This window comes from Aphelocoma coerulescens, chromosome 4 (genome assembly GCF_041296385.1).
Source record: "Aphelocoma coerulescens isolate FSJ_1873_10779 chromosome 4, UR_Acoe_1.0, whole genome shotgun sequence".
Classification (NCBI taxonomy): Eukaryota; Metazoa; Chordata; class Aves; order Passeriformes; family Corvidae; genus Aphelocoma; species Aphelocoma coerulescens.
Window position 1 is genome coordinate 44617245 of NC_091017.1, and position 23963 is coordinate 44641207.

The 23963-nt window shown below is 35.3% G+C and overlaps 1 protein-coding gene across 5 annotated transcripts in view; it reads left to right on the forward strand.

Annotated features, from left to right (window-relative positions):
- Positions 1–23963, forward strand: part of TENM3 (teneurin transmembrane protein 3) — a 1310258-nt gene that overhangs the window by 38367 nt on the left and 1247928 nt on the right. For all 5 annotated transcript variants that reach the window (XM_069013799.1, XM_069013797.1, XM_069013796.1 and 2 more), the window contains one exon: positions 6771–6887. The gene's annotated coding sequence lies outside the window, so the exon portion shown is untranslated. The remainder of the gene's footprint in view (positions 1–6770; positions 6888–23963) is intronic.

Sequence of the window (23963 nt, forward strand, 5' to 3'; positions counted from 1 at the left end):
CACCTGGATTTTATTAAAACTCTACAAGGGAAAGAAATGGCTAGAAACTTTCCTCCTGATTTTCATAAAAGGTTTAATTTAGAGAAACGTATTTAGTTCTAAAAAGCTCTATGAGTCTACAAGTAAGGATTGTTCATATTTTTGTGGGTGTTGGGTAGCAAGCCTTTTTCACAAGTTCTCATATCATGTTTATAATAAGATATTGATTAAATTGCTATTGCTTTAACTCTCAGGCAGCATTAACTGCATCATAAAATCATAGAATCATTAAGGTTGGAAAAGAGCCCTAAGGTCATGAACTCTTTATGGCGTCATCTTGACATACATATACATGTCTCTTACAACATACATATTGTTTAAAAGCCATTCTGCATATTTTTATACTATCCATGTGTGAGGTATGTGGGCTTCCAGAGACCACTTATAACATAGGAAGAATCCAGAAAGTGCGATATTTAGCTGTGCAGCAGTAAAGACATATGATTAGATTCTTCATAAATAAAATATTTGATATTTTCAAGCCGCAAGCATACTTTTCACCTTAAGATGACAATTTTTTTCAGGTTCGTGCTTCTTCACAGCATTTTCTCTTAGATCTTATTGGAAGTGAGCTTCATATTTTTACCGTAGTCATTGAACATATTTTTCCTAGAGATGCCACGTTTTTTATAACATACACCATACAAAAAAGCTGTTAGGAAATGAAATCATATCTTTCATATTTTAAAAGGCAAAAAATGATAGCAACAATAAATATGATTTTGTAAAACTCTGAAAATATGTTACTTACACAAATGATACATCTGTAACCAAATGAAATGTGTCTGAAGGTTGCCTTAATTATCTGAATGGAAAACATTTTTAAAAAGTTGAAAGAAATCACCAAAGTAGGTATTTCTAAGAAAACTAAGCAAATTTAATTTTTTTTAGCATTTTGCTAGAATAAATAGCAACTTTTCTCAAATTTGAATGACACAATTTCTAAAATTTGACGTCTGCTTTTTGCACAATGGGATCCATAAGCCGTGTATGTCCATTTCAGATAGCAATATCTATTTCCAAAGGAATTTAGCTTTCCATCTGTTTTAAATATATAACAGGCATATTATATAGTTTATTTTTAAATGTCTTTCAGATTTTCAAAAACTCTCTAAATAAACACTTGCTGTAATTTTAGGTTTTATCAGAGTTGTTTTTAGGACACAAAGGGTATCCAGAGGCCATCTAGTCCAACATCCTACTCAAAACAGATGCAAGGACATCAGGGTGGCTAAGGCTATGTTGAGCCTTGAACAGTCCCAGGATGGCTTCCACTACCTGTCTGGGCAACCTGTTGCTGCTTTTAACCACCATCATGGTAATTCTACACACCACCCACCTCCCTGAATATCTGATAGAAATTTCTCATGTTTCCATTTGTGTTTATTACTTCTGTCCTATCACAGTGCATCTCTGAAGACAGTCTGGAGGCATCTTCTCTTGTCTTCCAGTGAAATTGTTTTACACAGTGGAAAGGTCACTCCTCAGCTTTCTCATGTTCATGCCGAACAGGCCCAGTTCTCTTACCCTCTCTTTGTACACCATGCTTTCTAGTACCCTGAGTATCTTGGTGGCTTTTTGCTGGAGTCACTCCTCATATACATATACTCCTTCATATACACATGTATATGAAGTTGATATCCTTCACGTTTTAGGTAGCCCAAAACTGGGTGCAGTACTCCAGATATGTCTTACAAGTGCCAAGCAGAGAGAAAGGATCACTGTTCTGAATATGCATTGCCTACAAGTTTTAATAATGCTAGGATGCACTCAGCCTACTCTTTATGAGCACACCTGCTGGTTGATATTCAACTGGTCCACCAGAACCTCCAGGCCCTTCTTTGCACTGCTGCTTGCCAGAGAGTTGTCCCCTCAGCCTGCCTCTCACCTTGCTGCATGGGGTGTTTCCATTCCAGGTGCAAGGCCTTGTACATGCTCTTGTTGAGAGAGCTTCTGGTCAGCCCATTTTTCTGGCCTGTTCAGGTTCCACTAGCTAGGTCTGCCATCCAGTGTATTGACTGCCTCCTCCAGTTCAGCACCATCCTCAGGCTTGCTGAGAGTGCTCTCTGTCATCCGGGTTGTTAATGAAGACACTAAACTACTGCCCACCAGCTGGACTTCGCACTTCTCATCACAGTTCTCAGAGTTTTGGCAGTCAAACTAATTTTCTGTTCACTTTAGAATCCACTTGTCCAGCTTGTTTCTCATGAGTTTTGTGGTAAGGAGACAATTGGAGACTGTGCCAAAGGCCTGGCTAAAATGAAGATGCACAGCATCCACTGCCTGCCACAGCTGCCAATCAGCTCACCACAGAGGGCACTGAGGTTGGTCAGGCATGATCTGCTAAGGCAAGAAATGGTTTCTACAACTACCTGGTCCACAACTTTTCTGGGGACAAAGTTAAGGCTGACCAGCCTGCAGTTCCTTGGATCTTGCTTTTTACTTGTCATAAAGAGGAGCATGACAGCAACTGCCTTCAAGTCATCAGAAACATTTCAAAAAGGACAGGCTTCAGTCTCACAGAGACACCTGCCAGCTCCATGAACACCTCTGAGGATGCCGTGCACCAGGGCTATGAACTTACATAAGTCTAAGTGGGTTAGGTAAGTGATCCACACCTCTCCTGCAGGTGCTGCTTCATGTCCAGAGAATCTCTTAAGAAGCTCAGGGACCCTGGAGGCTTGAGGAGAAGCCTTAGCAGTGGAAAAAAGGCATGGAGTACCTCCGCTCTTGGCCTATGGTTTGTCTCTAGAGCTGCTGTCCCACAGGGCAGTGGCAGTAACCTCCCAGTGCCGGCTCCCTGCCCCTGGTGTGCAGCCGCTCCCAGCCCCCATGGACGTGCTCCAGCCACTGCTCCCTGCGGCCTCACCCTCCCGCGCCTGCCGCGGGTCCGCAGCTACTCCCGGCAAAGGCAGAGCCAATATGCCTTGTCCTGCCCTGCCCTGCCCTGTCCCTACCTCATTGCACCTCCCTTTCTCACCGCAAGGCTTTTAGGAGATGGTAAAGTTTTCTAGGCAGGTTGTGTTTTGTCATGGAAAAGGAAATAATCACATTCAAAAAACTCCAGACTTGGAAAGGGGAAAGAGTGTGTGAGGGTGTGTTTGGTGTTGGTATTTTTTAAATTTTATTTTTTAGGTTTTACTTATTTATTTGATTTATTTATCTATGAGCTTTGTGAGTGATGTTGAGTAGAAGCCCAGGCACATGCTGCTGGAAGATAAGAAAAATAAGGCAAGAAAGGAGACTGGAATGAACAGATAATATTCTGACACATTTGATAGATATTCCTTATCTGGGATGCTATTATCATGGAAGTAGTAGAATTACAGGGCTGAACTGCTTTTCTTAGGGTCATTTTATACGTTAAGGGTGGGATATTACAGAGCACAGAAGCCAGAGAAAGTCTTATGAAAAAAATTAATCTGGTACTTAAAATGAGATCCAGATGTTAACATAGCCTTCTCGCCAGGGATAGCTGATATTTCTCGTGCTTTCACATGCCAAAGGGACAGCTATCCCAAGGCCTAGTTTAAGCAGCACATTTGTTTTAGACTTATTGTCCTGTTTTACACTTTTCTTAGACAGTGGACTATGTTTTTTGCTGATAATCCAGTAGAAGTATACAGTGCCCACTAAGGCTTGTGGAAAGTTGTAGTTCCTAATTTCCAGCCTAATATTAAAGAAAGCAAATTAAGCTTATAGATCAGAGAGGATGAAGTGTTGAGAAGGAAGAAGGACGTAACTGAGCTGGAGTAGCAGAGAAGCTGAAAAATATGGGCAACAAAGGCACATAAAATCATTTGTTGTAGGGAACATGTAATTCATTAATTTATTCAAAAGGAACAACACCCTTCACCAGTTTCTGTAACAGGGTAAAGGAACAGCAGACAATGTGACACTTGCTATTAAGTTCAGCTTGTTAGGAGAATCAGCTGAGGAATGGGCCATGTCATGAAGGTCTTCATGCACATGTGTACATGTCTGGTTAACTGAGACCTCCCTGTATTATCTTTCCTGTGAGCTGGCACAGGTGAACCTGGGCAAATGAGACACTTGTTCTGAGTGGTCTTAGATTCATCTGGTTTTGTCTCCTGTGTTCTTTCTTATAATTAAAATACTTCCTGTAATCTAATGAATATATTTCTCTGTTTAAAGAGCTTCACCCAGCAGTCTAATATAGATGTCCCAAAACAGAAACATCCATTTTGAAAATCAGTTGTATTTAAAAACATAACAGACTTCATTTTCATTTTTAAACATACTCAAAAATTTGGAAAATCCCTTCTGTGCATGAAAATTAGTGCAAGCTAAAAAGCTAAAGATGTTTTTTAAAGGAAATCTCCACTGAAAGATCAGAGGAGCTGGTGGGACAAATCTACATACAATTATATAAAACATTAAAAATTAAACATAAACAGTTAATTAACTATCTCATATTCTGTTAGTCTCTTTGTGTGAGGTAAGCAGAGTCTTTTCCAACCTAGTTGATTCTGTATAGAAAGCTGTGGAAGATTCAGGGGTCAGTATTGGAATCTAGGAGGGGTGATGTTAGAATACAATAATTGTAGTAAATATAACTGATTAATCACACAAAAAATGATGATCTTCTCTTAAAAAACTAAATACAGATAATCTAACTGTGAGGTTAAACTCAACTAGAAACTAACTATCTTTTATTTGGGTCTTAGGTGCAAAGACTATTTGATTTATAACAACAAAAGATGTGCATGAAGGAATAAACAAATTTTTACATGGTGTATAGTAACATCATATTTGAGAACTTAAGGATGGTGAAATTTCAAAAGCTCAGAAAAGGGCTGACAGTAAGACCTGAAGAAATATCCAGAGAATTGTACATAGTTGTCTTACCTGAATTTCCCTGAGGGACCTGAAATTATCAAACTGTTCTTTCTACACATCTACAAGAGATACTGAGATTGAGCAACTAGCATAGATTTCTGGGGAATAATTCATTCCTATTCCATCTCTTTAAAAACTGCAGCAAGCCTTAAGGGTTAGAAGATATATGACTTTAATTTTGTAAACTGCTGTTTTGATAATTACGCATGGCATTCTTTTAAGCAAGCTAGGGAACTGTGATCTAGATAAGATTAGACTAAAAGTGTATTCAAGTTTTTTGGGTTAAAAAGATGTGATATTTATTTGCAGTCACTCATATTTTCACAGTAACGGTTGGGGGGAGGAGTGCAATTCTGTAAAAGTCTGTACTGGGTGTAATATTATTCTGTGGCATTGTTGGTAATTTTGGAAATGGAGTAGTTGCTAATCTTGCTGCTGTCCCTTAGAAGACAGGACTCAGGTTTAAAATAATCACAATAAATTGTAGGAATACTCGAAAATAATAGACATACAATTTTGGTGAGAGCAAGCACAGGCACTAGGTAGGAATAATTAACAGCACAAATGCAAGATGAGGAATTCCCTGTAATACTTCAGGGAAGAATGGGGACAGCATATTTACCATGCCATACCCTTACATGTGTAGCTGGTTACATATTTTTTGCTTTCTTTCACAAGTGTTTTCCTTCTTTTCAGCAGTAGGAGATCTCAAGAAGTGCTAGAATGCCTGGCAGACATCTTTTGACACATCTGAAAACACATCATGCCTCTATCACCCTTTATGAATTAGAGGCATGACATACTAATTTCTGTTTACTGGGTTGATAGTCTGTGGCAAAGGCACAAGGGATAGAAACTGCTGAAGCAAGATCCACTTGATCTCTGCAGATCTTTAGGAGCATAATGTGTAAGCACCCAGTGAAACCACTTGGAGGCTCAAGTTTTCTAAGTTTCTAGAACGACTAATAAAATGTACTTGGTTATTGATTGTTCATTAAATTAAATAAAATATTAAAGGCAACAGAAGAAGACTTTGAACCAAGTTTATTGAACCTAAGAAATGGGAAGAATGAGGGTAGCAATATATAAAATTGTTGAGAAAGGAGATCAGCATAAACTGATTTAGATATGACAAGAAGTAGCAGGGATTAATTTGCAGCAGTAAGATAAAGTAAGAATGGTTATCTCCTGGGGCAAATTTTTTTAATGTGGAATGTGGTGCAGCTTTGACTGCAGCTGTTTAAAGGGAATAGTACTGGCCCTTGTCAGTACTGGTTTAGATGGGAAGATACATCTGAACCCTGCCCCCTTTATGAAATACCAAGGCAGGTCATCTTTATGCCTTATTCCTAACTTTTCTACTTTCTGTAGAATTCTGCCAGGTATGTAAATAAGATCAGAAAGAAGAGAAGCTTCTTCTTCTGTTTCTACTGAAAGACAAAAATGATGAATTAACTGTACTGTTAAAATAAACATGTCTGTTTACTTCATCTGTTCTGTATACTCCAGTTGTTCTACATGCTGAATGGAAACACGGTTGTGCTGTTTTGGACGGCTGGACAAGTTCCCTCTGTGGTCATTATGTTTCTTCTCTCAGGCTACCAGATGGCTGTTTAGGTGTAATGATAACATCTGTTTGATTCTACTTGGCAGTCTTGAGATTGAAGAACTCTGGAATCACTTGGGTACTACAGAATTAAATGAAGACAAATCTGGAACTTTTGTCTTCTATAATTCCATATTGATGAATAATCGTATGGACATTGCCATAAATTATTGTTCAACATATTCTCATTTTTTAATTTCTAATCATTTTGTTTATGTTGTTTTCTGTATTTAGTTGTACTAACTCTGTACTGGTTATTTCCTAGGTGTATCTATAGAAAGATAGAAAATTGATCACAGGAACAGAACACACTCTGGATTTTCTTCTGATGCGCAGACTACACTGATTGAAGTATTGAATCCTTTTGCAACACCACCTTCCTGTAAGTAGGCTCAATCAGTGGGAAATATATTATAAAATTTTTTGGGTTTCTGTGTAATTCAGTACTCTACAAGGAAAATGGCTAATTTAATATTCTACCAGAGAAAAACAGTTACACGTATTTATATGCACACGTAAGAAAGAACAATGCGAAGGCTTAGAGCTTGTTCTGATGTTCCTCCACTGCCTTTTCTGAAATTCAGACTGAGAAAGGAAAATCATGAGTCACAGGCATTATTAGCCAGTTTTTGGAAGTGGTAACTCTGTATGCTATAGAGATGAAATAATGAATCTGTAAGGCAAGAAAAGCAAGAAATAGAATTGTTACATGAAGGGATTATACGGGTATCTGTATTTGTTCTTATCAGCTTCTCTCTGTGCCACTAAGATAACAACTAATCATAGTCTCTTCCAGCTAGAGATACACAATATGAGCACTAACAGACAGCATAAATATTGTCCATGGCTGCCCTTGGCTATGTGCCTCACAGTTAATGTCAAGGGACACAGACAGATAGTTCTGAGATGGTCAGAGTGACAGTCTAAGGATATGTTGTGATTAGTAAATACTGAATATCAGTTCTTAAATTGGATTTTATCGCTACTACAAGCTGAGTTATAAATCTCTTTATTGTTATGGGAATGAATGGAGATGTTGAGATATTTTGAATTGATGAAGTATCCAAGTTTATAAATTAAGGCCTTATATTGGCAACAGATATTTGATTGACATACTAATTTTCTGGATTCAGAGTTATAAGTTCTGCATACAAAGTAACAACATGGAATTACTGTGATTTATTAACATAAAAAATGTTTTTTAAACAATTTTGTATTGGCTTATTTGATAGGCTGTCATTTTATATGGTTGAAATCTGTAGATATGTGAATTCTCCTAGATGGTAAAAACACATGGTGTTGATTAGGGGATGCTATATCTATATTCTTTAGAAGTTTGGCTCTTTAAAACTCAGATGTTTATGTTGACTGGAATATTCAGTGCAAAGGAATTAAAATGTGGGTCCAAAATTAGGAAATAAAAATTTCTATTTTATTGAGCATTTAACTTGTCATTGTCAAACATTTCAGTGTCATTTATGCACTTTATTTCCTGTCCTAACTGAAGCAGCTTTTAAATGTTTAGTAGTATTACATTGTTGTTTTGTTTGATTTTGCACTTAAAGTTGACTTTTTTTGCAGGGATCTAGGGAATGTAGCTTGCCATCTGTTGCTTAAATCTCTGTACATCTCTACTGCATTGAATGGATAGCCTTTTTAGCCTGGTTTCATGATCTGGAAATAGGAAGTGATGCTTTGAGATAAGGCAGTGTAAGGTTACCTCAGTGCTCATTTGTTTATCTGCACTCACTGCATTTGAACCCTCTGTAAGGAGTGGCATCTGAAAAGAGGGAAAGGTCTCGCTAAGATGTTTCTAAAACTTGTATGGTAAAGAATGGCTGAGCGGGGGGGAGGGAGTTGCATAATGACTGACTGTCTCTAGGGTCAGCTTAAACTGTATTAGATGGGGGAGTAAAAAATTGCAGTTATCTCTGTTATGGGTGAAACTTCAGCCAGAGCTCAACACTTTCTTACATGCTAAAAGCATTCAACTGTCAGCTGTGGATTGGTCAGAAACAATGTATCATAAGTTTTATCATACTGCATGAAAATTCTTGCTTCTAATGGCCACCATGAGCAGTTTGTAAACCTTTTCAGCCTGGGTATTCACGCCCCAATGTCCCCAGAGGAACGCTGATATATCTATAAACACAGGGAGATGCAGCTGGGGGAACTGAAATGCCTGGGTGCAGTCAAATGAAGTGCTTGCCTCTTGTTCTCTCTCAGCTTTCTGTTTGGTGTTTTAGGTATGTTTGTAATAACTTCAGTGTGCTTTTAATGGCAGAGTTATTTTTCAGTGCTAAGCATTTGTGTAAAAAATAATTGAAGTTCATACAATAAACCATAGTTCAATTTACTTGAACATGTAAGTTGGCTCATTTATGAGTCACTCTTGCATGACCAGTACAGCAATATTCCACATGATAATTTAGGAAGTATACAGTAATTGACATATAATAATATTGGAACAGATTGTCCAATACATTTATTTCTTGGACAAAAACTGATCTATTTTAATTTGTTGAATTCTATGATGCTTTCTCATGGAAGTGAAAGTATATTTATTAAAACAGCAATGACTGTGAAACCTAGTGTGGTAAAATTTGATAATTTCTTTTGTCAAAGAAGCAGATCATGAGTTAAATCGAGAGTAATTGTTAAATTTAAAGTGCAAGGTAGTGGGAACACAAAAAAGGCTTTATGATGAGTTTTTGTCAATCTGTATAATTTTTCAGTTAAGCAGTCATAAATCAAGGAATATTGTATTTTTTGAAGCTCATTAAAGAGACATTATACATTAGAATAGTGAGGCAGTCAGCATAATGAAATGATGAATGCCTATAACTATCTGTATGTAAATGATGTGAGACAGATTTGCTGGTGCTACAGAGGAGAATAGCAATCTCTTTGACAGTTCCCTGTAGGTGCTACTTCTGGATACAACTGACAGATGTTGAATGTAAACCTCTTCAACAGCAAGCACTTATTAGCACTCAGTGGGGAAAAAATGGCAATATAGAATAAGACAAATAGCAGATAATGCCATTTAAATAACTTTGTTCTTACGAAGGTTTATTGCCAATATGTTAAAATCTAGAAGGTTGGGTTTTTGTTTGTTTTTTATTGACAAAGCCTAGGTAGGTAAGAACATTTTGGAATTTAGAAAATTGTAATTTGAAACATTTAAGAAAATTCACTCAGTATTATAACTTGATGGAAAATCTATGTATGTGCCCTTTCATCAACAGACTTCTCTTAAAATGTTATTTGGTAAATATTTGTTGAATCATTATGTGATAAATGTCAGTACTGTGTGTGTTTGCTGACTTTATCAAATTAGTTTTAATTGTTGTTTCCTTTCTTTTTCTCCTCCCATGATAGAATAGAAAACTGTAGTCTTTCCAGATTTGTCATTTTAATAGAAAAAGACCAGAAGTAGTTAATGAAACCTGGTTAAAAGTAGCAAATATTTTTAGGACATCTTTTGATTTTATTTCTGGGCTATTTTTCTCAGTCCTAGCCTGAGATGCTATTCCTAGAAGTATAAAATATTAATCTGTGTGAGATTGACAATAATACAACTCTTCAACAGAAATCAGCATTAAAGTAGTTCAGGAAACTATCAGAACCACTTGATTTATTTCTAATCCTACGTTGTAATAGATTAGGTTAGGGATTTGTATTTCTTTAAAATATGAATCTAGGCACATGAATTGATTTTTCAAATTGTCAAAGCTTACTTTAAACCTTTTTATTTTTTGAGATAGCCTGTCCTTAATGAATTTTTTTTTCTAGCTGCTAGACAAGCTGCTGCTTGAAAGGGTAGAGATTAAGCCAACACTAAGAGTGATGCAATGTCTACATGTTTAGATGGCCTTTTGTCTTTTAGTATTATGAAATCTCTGACACTGTGTCTGCTTTTTCTTTGTTATCTTTCGTCAACTGTTTAACGCTACCTTGTGTTGCTTGCACTAAATCTTTTTGGAGTTTAGTGTTTCACTGCACCACTACAGATTTGTAATCCCCTTTCATGGTGTTAAATTATCAGCCACATATGCACTGTGTCTAACTTAGTGGACATATTTATTGTTCCCTGGCTACTGTGCTTGCTAATTTGTTTCTTTATTGCTTTGCCTTGAATTAGGGAATAACCACCCTCTCTTTCCTCAATTCTTAAAGGAATAGCTAAAGTTTATTCCCTCGTACTTTTTGTTCTTAGTTCTCACTGTCACAAATTAAATCTAGATTATTTTCTTCATATAGGTAGATCCTGGTTTATATTCATGTAGAACAGCTGAGGTTCAAGAATGCCAAATGTGAATATCATCTCAGTGGGGAGAGTAAATAAATACATTTTATGATAGAATTTAAGCAGTGATCCATGACTGCAACAGACTTCTCATATAGCCAGACTTTGGAAGTAAGGAGGAGTTCATAAGTCTAGGAAATGTACCATGATCCTATTAACCTATGTTCATTAAATGATGAAGGGCCTAAAATTATTGCTGAATTTTATCTCCTTCTCTTTTCCAGACAGTAGAGTTGCAAACATTTATACTAGATAGAAGAGCTTTCTGTGCATTTCCTGGCTTAAGCTTTACTCCCTTTCCTTTGCTGCTTCTTCTGTTCTCAGCTGTGTAATAATCCCTCTTATGTTAGATGCAAAAAGCATTTCCTAACTGTCTTGACTATCTGGTTGATCCAATCTCTGAAACATTTTGAAAAAAGTGAAAACATCTAACGTGCACCTTTACATGACAGATAACAAAATTAGGCCGTGTGCTATATCTTAAAAAAAAAAAAACAAACCAGACAAAAACCAGCAACATGTGTTCTATAGAAATCTCCTAAAATTATATGTTTGAACATTTTATGCACCAAAATATAAGAACCCAACCAGCCTTTTTTCATTCAACCCTTTAGAGCATACACGTTGCTAAACAAAGTAACTGAGATCAGAGAATACTGCATCTGAAATTAAATTATCTGTTCCTCTGAGGCTGGTTCTGTATGATCCAGTGTGTTCCTATACGGTGCTGCGTAAATCACTAGAAATGTGTCTTTTCTGGTTTTTCTGATGACTGCACTTATTTGATGAGTCAAATAAGTTATTCACTAGTTGTAAGAATACACTTAATATCTATATATGATTATAGACTTTATATAAATATAGTGCCTAAATATAGGCAAAGTATACAGAGTGTATATAGTCTTGTAAATATAGACTAAATATGCAGTGTATAAATTTATATTTAATAAATTTTTTTTAGGAGAACAACTACAGGTCAATAAAATACTGTAGAATGTAATTGCAATAGTTTGAAAAAATTGCTTTGAAATGTCTCACCAAACTTTCTTAACTAATAAGAAAGCATACTGAAACATATGTTTCATTGTTTCATTATTTCTGCTTACAGTAAAATAAAAAATAAATTTAGTACAATGACATCTATGTAAACTGCTGAAGAATGATGCGTTTTTCATTAAATACTGTGTCAAATCACTAAGGAAAATCCATACTAATGAAAACTAAATTGAAAATACATTTATATGTTATGTTGAGAGTTTTATTGCACTGTCATTGCATTTTAAAATCAATTTTCTTCTCAGTTCTACTAGAGTACTTGAATAATTTTTGACTAAGCTTAACATTAGATACTACTAGTGTTATTTCTTTATATATCAGTTAAATCTCAGTGGTAATCTACAAATAGGAATATAGTTTTAAATCTAATGCTTTTGTCAGTTACATTTAACTGAACTTATGACTTTACTAATTGCAAAAGAATTGAAATGACTTGGATATTGTTTCTCTTTTACTCAAAGAAAACCCTTTGCAGAATGTAATAAAGAAACGCTATGATGCTCATCCAACTATTTCAGCTATTTCTTTTTTAGACCTGAATAATACGTTTAAATTATATTCAATGTCAGTTGTATGAGCTTAGTTCTGCTGTGTAAGTGTGCCAGGGGAGAACAAAATTAAAATATAAACCCGCAATGTAATAATATTTCATTAATGCCTATTTCAAATAATCAAACAATTAAAACAATTTCAATTTGCAATTGATTCTAGGGGCAGTATTTTTACACAAATAATATTTTGGGTTAATTGAACTTCTGTAAACAAGATGCTTGTGGATTTATCAAACAAAAGCCAAAAAAGTCTTAAGAGTCCATTCCTTGAGGCTTGGGCTCTCCAATTTTTACAAAAAACATTTGGAATTTCACTTGTAAGAGGGCATTCTGACTGGACCCAAAAGTCATTCTTCATGACTGATGTCAAAATAAAGAATTTTCGTGCTCATCTGGGAAAAGGAAAGCATATATTTAGGCAACCTGTTACATCAGATAACTTTTGTTTATTTGTTTCTATTAAATATTGCTGAAGTCCACAAATACAGAAAATACAAATCTCTGTATGGGTAAGCTCACACATAATGTCTTTGTTGGCAGTTTAAAATCTAGCTTTTTGGGGTAGACTGAAAAAAATCACAAATACATATTCAGTGACAGATCCCAGTCATGCAGTGCTGTCCAGCTGAAGGGAGGCCTAAAATTTAAACCACAGAGTACCCTGAATTGGGAGGGACCCACAAGGATCGTCTAGTCCAACTTTAACTGATTGGCCCATACAGGGATGGAACCCACAACCTTGTCGTTATCAGCACCAGGCTCTAGTTTTCCTTGAATAGAAAATGGAAAACTGTTCTTCAGTCCTTCCAGCATAAAAGCATAGTTTCATGGCAACAATGGAAGGAGACTTATAATGATTGGTTGCTTCACTGGTGCTTTTAAAATTTGATAGCCCAGCAGCAGGAGCGACTGTATGTTATCACTGCCTCACATTTGTCAGTCTGTACTTTGTCTTTTTAACAGTGAGGACACAGTTTTAGAACTTCACTGCCAAGAGATGACAGTTAAGGCAAGACTGTGGAAAATATGCATATGGAAATGAGTGACAGTTTTATCTTAAGACTTTTCAAGATTTCAAGAATAGAGTGTCTATATAAGCACTCTCAAAGGAGTCTTTTGTTTTTCTGTTTCCAGATGTAGAACAATTTCTAGCATAAAAATTAAGTAGAAAGACAAAGATTGACGATCAGTACTGAAAATTCTGTGGACGGAGCAACTGGATTGCACATACTCCAGGTTTCCTCTTTAGCCATTGTAAAGTGTTTACATTCATAACTGAGACTGAAGGTGAAGAATTGTGGGGGAGAGCAGAACTAAAATTGTAACTAAATGCAAGAAAACAGTAGGAAAGAATAAACAATAGGGAGAGTATGACTTTGGACACCAGTGAAGAGGGTGAGATGAAAGGTTGCTGGAAACGGAGAAAGATAATGAGAACTTTCTTTCCCATCTTAATTTTAGACACTGCCGTAACCTGAGGCAAACTGTTTGACATTGCAAAGCAGAAGCAATTATCTGTTTTACTGAAGCGATTTTCACCTGAAAGGAATGGAAATTAGAAAATGAAAAGATGAAAAAACTAGCATAGGAGTGCTGTACTAGTGAGTCTGTATTTAAAGTCTAGTAAATCCAGATGAGATGCATCATTGGGTAGTAGCAAAGCAAATGTAAACATTAGTTCTCTAAAAATGTATTCAAATACAATTAAATATATAGATGTATATATTTTGCATCCTTTTATATGTATCTCTATACACATCCATTTTCATAGTTTTGTATGCACACATCATTAGTAACTGAGTTTTATTACCTACCTTCATTTTCTGGTGAACTTTAATCAAGTTTATCGCTTCAGAATTGCATTTTATCATTGTATTTGAGTGATAAACCTGCAATAGGCCCATTGCAATGAAAGTGCTTGCACAGTAGCCTTGAATGCCTCACATTTCCCTCTTATCAACTGCACCAGACCAAGCTATGTTTAATAAATACATAGTGTTTTAGTTTTTTGAAACTAATTTAAGAGTAGACAAGAAGGGCAGAAAGAAAAGCTTATATTAAACTAAAAAAAATAACATTTTAATTTCTGAAATGAATAAATTAGTGTTTTTCTACTTGCTGCAATGTGAATGAGATTGCATAACCTCTCTAAGGAAAAGCAATTTAGATTCACAAGAGTCTGGAGTGGGTGTTTCACCTGATCTCACTGATAGCCATTTTATTTTTAGTAGCTGTATTTCTGTAGTATTTGACTGAAGAAAACAGACTTCTCTCTTATTCTGAGAGGATTTGATTCTATATTTTAATTAAGACCACCTTCATCTTTTTTTTCCTATTGAGCTGTCTTTATCTCAACCCAAGTTTTCTTGCTTTTACATTCCCTCCCTGATCCTGCTGGTGGGGGGTGAGTGAGTGGCTGTGGGGTACTTGGTTGCTGGCTGGGGTTAAACCATGACGGGAGGGAAAGGCAGCTAACAGGAATAATATTTTCATAACTGATCTTAAGAGTGAACTTACCTTTTGTCTGAGTTGGAAACATATATTGTGTAAAAGAGGCAAGATCATAATAAGGAATAACCTGAAGTTTATAGAGTAAACAAACATACAGAAGCTTTTTTTTTAAATTGATGTTAAACTGCATAAGGCAGTTTTTTTTTAGTGTGCTTTAGGTTAAAGACTAACATAAATATAAATTTCATACTGTATATAGGCATGGTTTGGTGTCTCTGTAGATTTAAAATTAACTTCTCTGTGTTGAGATTTGTTTTGTGAGTACGAAATAACACAATCATGGAAAAAAATATTGAGGTAGTGAGTTGCATTACTGTTAACATAATAAATTAACCCAAGAATAATTTGACCACACAAGCATCCATATTTGTTTTGATTTCTTGAAGATAAAATAAAAAAAATTGAAAGTTAATTATTCAAAATCTCACGATAAATAAAACCATCTTGGTTGCTTTTTTCTCCATAAGTGCCTGTCATCTTTGTTTAGCTTCAGTCCCCCAAGCATGTAGAGACATGGGAACTATGAATATGTTTGGTTTTATTTTGGATCATAGCTGGTTTTTATAAACTACTTTATTATCTTTGACACTTTCCATCTTTTCCAGCATTTTTTTCAGATGATAGCAGCAAGATGGAAGCTGTCATCTTATGTTAATGCTAAGGTTTTTAATAAAGGACCTGAGCAATCCCTTTGCTTAGTCCTGTATGTTTCTCTAGAAGGATAATTATCATATTCACATGACTTTCTGGTGATCTCAGTAAGGATGAACACATGCACAAATATAGATGAGATATGATAGTGTGGATATGAAGGTATATGCATGTAAACACCATTTCAGTTATGTTTTTAATTGAGAAGGGAAAGAACACATGAATACAAAAACAATGTTACATCTCCAGCTAATAATGACATTACTGGTGGAATAATGTTTTTCTTGTATTCATTTTCATTTTGGTTTCTTATTTTACTGCATCTTTTACCAAATCTCTTTAAAATCTAATCCTAATTTCATTTGGACCTGTTCACTTGAAAATGTAAATCAGACTGTTTTTTATTTACCTGATTATGTAACAGTTTGTTAGAATTCAGTAGGACTGTTCTCTTGAACAGCAATCAAATAAGAGAATTATACAACATAGATCACACATTGGTTCTTTAAGGGAGATACTAATAGAACTACTCACTCCATTTGCCTTATCAGGTCCATAAAGTTTTTTATAAATTCTGTTTATCTACAATGGTGTGACTAAAGGCTTCAACCTATGTCATTTTCATTGTTTTCCCTTGAATATAACACTTGGAAAAACTGACCTTGCAGTCCCTGCCAAAATTTACCATTTATAGACAGTGGTTTCTTAGTTCTTTTTTTCTGCTTTGTCCTGCACTTTGAATTTTAGATATTTTCTATAGTTTTGAAGAATTTAAATTTCTAAAGTATTAAATTGTTAAAATGCCTCCAAATGCTACATATTTTAAATTGTAATGGAAAACATCAAACAGATGCAAAATCTTTGAACAGTTACCAAATTTCTTTACATATAAAAAATTCACTGCAGTTGCACTGCAAAATTCTTTGGCTAGTGATGCCCTACCAGAATGTAGCTTTCTTTTCTGCTTGATGATTGTCTGGGCAGCAGAATGGACCAAATTAATTACTACGATTCCCTCCAGGCCTATTTTCTATGGTTCATTTTTCATGTTCTTTTCAGGCAATAATATAACTGTTAAGTTTGAGATTTTTGCAGTTAAGTGCTACTTTCTGATTATAAAAATGGTTGAATTTAATATAGATAGATCAAGCATTTGCATTTTATTAGGGAATAAATGCTGTTGCAATGAAATTTACTTTATATGATATATATTATTACATAGAATATTAATCAAATCAAAAATAACAGGTTTTTAAGGTCCTATTGGACCTCTTAGAAACAGAAATTTTTGTCTTACTGGTTTGGAAATGTTATAAGCTGAAGAGTAATAGCATTAGAATGTTTATAAGGGGTAAGCACGTGCTAAGATCTTACTGCCAGTGATTAATTTGATGGTTTAGCAGTTGTATTCAAACATCACTTACTCAAATATTTTCAAAAATTTCTTTTGCTTTGAGATTTAATTGTGGGGATTTTTTAATAATAACAAGTGTTGTCTGTTAATTTGTCAGCAGTAATTATTAATGTGGTAACATACTTGCAACTTTTGAAAGTAGAAGGTTGGAAGAACTATATATAATTTTCACTTACACGTAATGAATTTCTACTCCTTTAGTGTAATTGAGAGATTTCACATCTTTTCTTCCTCATACTTTGTCAAAATAAGTCAAACACAGCCTCGCCCACACTCAGAACTGTACCGAGTGTTAACAGAACAAATCTGAAAACCCAGTTTTTGTTCTTGTAGCCCCTAGAAAATTTCAGGTAAAAAGGGTGGTGATCAACTACTTACAGTGATTCCTTTTTGACATAAATGAACCCTGTTCTAAAATGTGGTCAAATAACACATAGATTTTATAATTTATTTTCCTGACGTCTTAAGGATTCAGATTCATCAAAAACCCCACAGTGTGTGTGGATCACCAGGCAGGATATTTTGATGTACAAGACCAAGAGTGTGATAATAGTAGTTGTTGACCTATTGGGGTTTTTTTGCTTGCAGATCATAAGACTAAAATCAAATTGTGTTTACCAGATATACTTTTTTTTTTCCATGAGCTGAAATTTCAAGTCTGTTTTCTTTTTTGAGCTCTTCAAATACTTCCTTTCAATTTTCTTCCTAAAATTAAATTTCTTTGAAAGAAGAGTTTAAATAAAAAAAAATCTCTGGATGTCTTCATTTAAATGTTGCACATAATTGATTACTAAAAATAAGGTTTCAGATACTTTGAGAATGAGATACTAAATGAATCAGATTATAAGTGTTAGCAAAATTTCATAAAATAACATTTTTCATTATACTTCTGCAAAGCTAACCTTGAAGACCCAAAGGGCTTCAATATGTTATATTTTCTAACCTGACAGGGCTAAACCAAGGAGTCTACTCTTTGGAGAGAGTTGGAAGTGCCTCAAGAAATAAGCAGGGGAAAAGAAAAAATAAAATGCTCGGTATAGACCAAAAAGTTTGTCCTTTTCAAAAACTTTCCTTGCAAGTACCTATATTGAAAAATTTGAATTTCCACATTTTTGCAAGCAACATGCATTAAAATATTTGTTTGGGACATGAGTCATTGCAGACATGACGCAAATTAGTTTGCTAGAACAGACAGTAGCTGGAAGAGGCAGTATTTAAATTCAGTCCTAACTACTAGTTTTTTATAAAGAACTCAGATATTTCTAATTTCAAAATTAGATTGTCATGATAGTTTTGAATCTTTATGTTGGTGGTTAGCTACCACCTGCAGGAAAAGTTGTTAACAGTGTTAATATTTATAGACTTTCCTATAACTGATATTTTATTTCTGATGACACTGTACTTATAAGTCAGATTCTGGGGTCCATCCATGATGATTCCCAATATAGCCAATAAGGGAAAGCAAAATAAAGTGCATTACCCACCCTGAGAAATTCAACATACCTCCTTAAACCCTGCCCATCTTCTAAAGGGAGCTCCTGTTACCTGATTGCTCAGACTCCATTTTCTAGTTGAAACATATCACATGTCTCTGGGTGTGTATAAGATTAGGTAACTTTCTCTTTAGGGAACTTCTTCCAGCACAATGGAGTCTAGTGATCTCTCAGTGTGCCTGAGGAGGAGATGAAGGTTTAATGACAAGCAATTCCATCTTCAGGCTGTTTTTCATTATGTGTCACTTTCTTGTCACTTCATATTAAATGATGACAGTTTAGGTGCAGTGCTGTTACTCTATTTTTGAACGAGTTTCTTGGAGAGCATGTTTGATATTTGAATAATCAAAGAAAAATTCTCCAGCACCTTTTTTCTAAGAGTTTGTGTGACTTTCATGTGAGGTGACCCAGTCTTCGATACTATGTTCGATCAAAAAACATCATTCTTTTGAACTTTTGAGATGAAAAAAGGGAATTTTTTTTCTTATTATGTATTTATCTAACATCTTAAGTAAACATTGGTTAGGCTTGTTTACAAGCTGATAGAGTAGAGAAATAAAATGTGAGATGTTCATAACTTTTTATCTATATTGTTTGGGGTTAATTGAGAGACAAAAGAGTAGAATCTTAGTACCTTAAAACTAGTCTTGTTATTCTGTGTATGCCATTTTAATAATGGAAAGCACATTATATTCCATATGATTGGTATGTGCATAGGCAGTTTGTATAACTGGATGTTTGCCTGTTTTCCACAGGCAGGATGAGAAATACGATTTTAAAGTCTAGATGCTGTCCTTAAAAAGCAGAACCATAGCTGACCTCACCGTGTGTAAGCAATTAGGAGATTAGCTGCTAAAGGATCTTTCAGATATGCCGGTTGGCCTACATTCATCCTCATTTTAACTCACCTGCTTGATCAGAGGAGTTGAACTCTCATCTTGTCTCTAAAGAAATTGTTTATAGGTTTCTTGTTTTTCTATAATCTATAAATTATGTACATATAGTGGATTATGTACTGTTGCAAATACAGATTATATATTAAAAAAATTACATGCAAAGAATACCTAAAATTTGCATAATTGTCCAGCTTTTTATCTGTAATAATTACAGTTCAGTAAAGAATTTATTTTGCCTTTTTTTTCTTTTTTTCCAAAACTACATTGTATTTTGTAGTGATTAATGAGGTTCTGGTTTAAAAGTAATTTTTTAAGATAGAAAATTCCCATAACTCCAAGGATAAACAGCAAATAATAATCCTAATGAGGTAATCCAAAGCTTAGCCAGCTAATAACCTGTTCCCATAAATTTTTAAAATAAGTATCCATCATCCTCAAGTATTAATGTGAACTAATCTATTCGAAATATCAATGGATATTTATGTTTGGTCTTCATTTCCTGAAGTTTGGTATAACTCACAGTATTTTAATAGTGTTCTAGTGTATTTTTAGTTGGACTGAGTACAGTAATTAAATCAGCGTGTCTCCTTACGTCATTCTATGTTTTTTCTAGTTCTAGCCAAATACTTTCTTTAGTCACATAGAAGTTTGTTACATTTAGGTACCATCTTTCTCAGCCTTAAATACTTGCTGAGGATGGGTTGAGATTGGGAGGCTCCTTTTGAGGTCTTCTGATCCAACACCCCTCTTCAAGCAGAGGGCCACAGAGCTGGTTCCCCAGGGCTGTGGCCGGATGAATTTTAAATGTCTCCAAGGATGTGACTCCACAACCTCTCTGGCCAGCCTGTGCCTCTGCTTGATCACCCTCAGAGTGCAAAAATGTTTGCTGTTGTTCAGAGGGACTCCCCTGTGTTTCAGTTGTGCCCTTTTTCTCTTGTCACTGAGCATCACTGAGAAGAGACTGCCTCTGTCCTCTTTGCACCCTCCCTCCGGGCACTTATGTATGTTGAGTCTTCTGACCTTTCTTTTGCATTATACAATGCTGTGTTTTCTAGAATATAATGACAATTTTCTGCTCACAAAGAACATGGGGAAGCTGTATCTGTCTTTCATGTTGAATTGTTCTCAGCATTGTTACAAATGCTTTCTTGACTTTACATGTTTCAGATGATTTCACTCATGATATTAAAATTGTGGGGTTTATGCTCAAATAATCAATGACAAGTATTACTTTTCTGAGTATAATTAGTCATATTGGACTTCTAAATCACTCCTATAATGTTGAAAGTCTTACTATGCCTCTCTTGTATTTAAATACTTGCTAAAATACATAGGAAACACAAAATTTGAATTTAAAAGAGGATTGGCTAATAATTAATTCCCAAATCTATTTTAAAACTATCTAAGTAATTTAATTTTCTCATAACAATTCATTTAAATTTAGTACATGAATCAGGTGTTAATTTCTGGTTCTGTTATTTTGGCTTTTCATTACCTCTTCATCACAGTGGCTCAAGAATTTAGGTGCTTCAGAGACTGCTTAAAATTCTAATCTTGCTGCAGCTCTTTCAGACATTTGTCAGGGTCAAAATTCCATCCAAGCCAAGGTTACTGATCATGCCTGTATGCTTAATAAATACCATATGACAGTGAAATAACTGGCATCATAAGGAGTTGCGCTTGATTACGTGGTGCTGATGACCATCCTCAGTTTACAGCTGAGTGGAAAAGCAGCCATCAGCAGGGGAGAAAGGGGTAGCCTGAGCTCATCAGCTTTGAATTATATCAAAAATGTCAAATGGATCTGTTTTTATAACCCTTTAAAAAATATGTAACCCTGGAATTTTTAGCATCATTTTTAAGGAAGCAGGGTTTAACAAATGCTCATCCCATTCCACCTAGTAATTTTTGAAACTGTTCAACAATATGTCATAATGAAATAGATGTCTTAAAAGTTGTTATATTCCTTTAGGTTTCAGAAAGTTAATGGCTGAGTAGAAAGATAGGCCAGACATCTGAATCTGACATTCATGCCACCTACAGTCTAGTTTTACTTCAGACCAGTTTGGGCTAAATACCTGGTAGCATCTGGAATGTGTTTAGTGCTTTTCTCCAACACACTTTCTGGTTTAATTCATCCTGAAGGTTTAATTCATGCACCAAGAATTTTCTGTCAAGGAAAGCAAAGTGTAAGAATTAACTACAAAAAGGAGACAAACTTCAAAAATGCACTCCCAATCAAGATTGGAATGCCAGTGTGGATGCATGTTACATGTTTCAGATAATTGTGAGGGAATTTATTTGTGTGTATGAGTTACTGAAGGCTTGGGGTATAGTGAGATGTGAGTCATGAGCAGTAAAAACAGAGTCAGGGGTAGCAAAAAGATATGAAGGACCTCCGAGTATTTTGTGCACGCTCTGAAGGAAAGGACAGAGTACTAAAATACAAGTAAAGGTTGCTTGGAACACAGGAATTCACAGAGTAAGCTGTACATAGGGCAGTCTCTCCAACAGTTTTTAGTCTCTTTGGCCATGTTTCAGTCATGCTTACTTCCTGCTATCCTAAATGGCCATGGGTTTGTTTTTTGTGTGTTCATTCTGTCTGTCAGTGTTTCATCTGTTACGGTCAGAGAGATGCCCCAGTCTCCTTATTGCCATGAAGAAGATTAAACTTGAATATGGCTTTTCTTTCTAGTTATTGTGAGCACTCTGTGGCAACTGCACAGTACAGAAGCAGTAATTGCAGAAGTTCTTTCCTGGTTTTAATTATAAACAGTGTTTGAAAAACTTGAACATTTTATTTTGGAAAATACTGGTGAAATTGAACTGTAGGTATTGTATTGAGTCTGCCTGTAACATGCAGTAAATCAAAGTTGTCCTAGTTAACGCTCAGTAAGAAAGAAGGAAAAATACGCTTTTTAAAAATTAATAGATATTTTATGATGTTAATTACTTGTGTATGCTCAAATTCTACTAATATTTATATTAATTGTGTATTCCTTCAGGCATTCCAAGGCAATGTCAAACAGCAGCATTAGGAAACTAGCAAATTCATTATATTTTCTTCTAAGTCTGAAAATTGTCATACTGTGATTAAATGATATCTAAATCTTTTGACCTGTCTGACTTGCTTTTATTGACTCTAAATGTGCAACTATGTGGTGGCCTATTTATGCAGATTCCCAGCTATGTTTGTTTCGAAATAGAGGTACAAATGAGTACATATACTATCAGCTTTTCTGCAAGAAATAATTTCTAATATACCTTTCAAGTTCGTCACATAGAGCCTGTGACTTTCCAAACCTGTAAATATCTTGTGGATTTAGTGATTACTGGAGGCATAACTTTGCTGATTTGTTAGTGGCAGTGACTGTTGCTACTGAGTTAAGGAACAGCTTTTAGGATACATGAATATTAGGTGAATGCTCTGGTTTTGACCCAATATTGAATTATTGTTAAGATCCAATAATACAGTCATGATCTTTTGCAGCCATGGTGACTTGTATATCTCATTCTATCATGTCACATCACAAGGTGTTTTTTTGAACTGATAACGATTCTCTTTCTTTTTCTTTTTCTCAAAAGAGTTGTGAATAGTTTTTGAAACACATTCAACACAGATTTTCCTGTTCATTTATTCATGCAAGTATGTTTCCATGGAGACAATGCTGATTTCCGCTGCACTTCTAGACAGTCATTTATCTGTAGATCAACAACACAAATCAACTTTTCTGCATGTTGTGACAGTCCTAAGGTGATTAGTTCTCAGGCTATATCTAAAGTTTTTTCCCGTGTTTGAATTTTCACATACAGGCATAGTATGCTTCTCCTTGAAGAAAAGCACAAAATCACTTACATCTTACCGATTTAGGCATATCATTTGGGCGCAGTTACACACAGGATAATGTTAAGGAATGTTGGAATACATCTGGTGAATGATCCTGATCCCCTCTTGGCACAGGGACCTGAGGGTATGCCGTTCTCTTTCCCTTCCTTGATCTTTCCCTGTCATCACAGCAAAAACACCATAGGTGCCATGCTGTGGGCCAAGATGGTGAAGTTTGCTGCAGACAGAACTTGGCCTGTGGCTGTAAGTACATTGCTTAAGATTTTTATCACAGATGACTTCTGACCCTCAGGCAAAGTGATGAAAAAGTGAGCCACACTGCTCGGTCTTCTCAGGAGCATACTGATCACATCCAAGTGCACTGCAGTTTATCAATATCATGGTTTATGGTGTGCTGCTGAAAATTTGAATTACTTGACGTAAGCCATGTGGAGGGTGTTTGAGGATATAAAGCGTGCAGAAGTAGTATTGGAGTATGCAGAATGTTACAAATGGGTGATTTGATCTGATCTGTTCAGAAAAATAATCTGAGAGACACCCTTATATAGCTTACATTAGGATCATAAGATTCTTATGTGTTCAGTAAAGTTCTCTAAACACCATGGAGGGATTTATATTCCCAGTTTTATCTGTACATGAGAATATAGCTAAATTTTTTTGACTAAGTAATTTTAATAACTATATTCTATTTATAGTTAAGTATACATAAATTAATAGAACTGTGGATGTA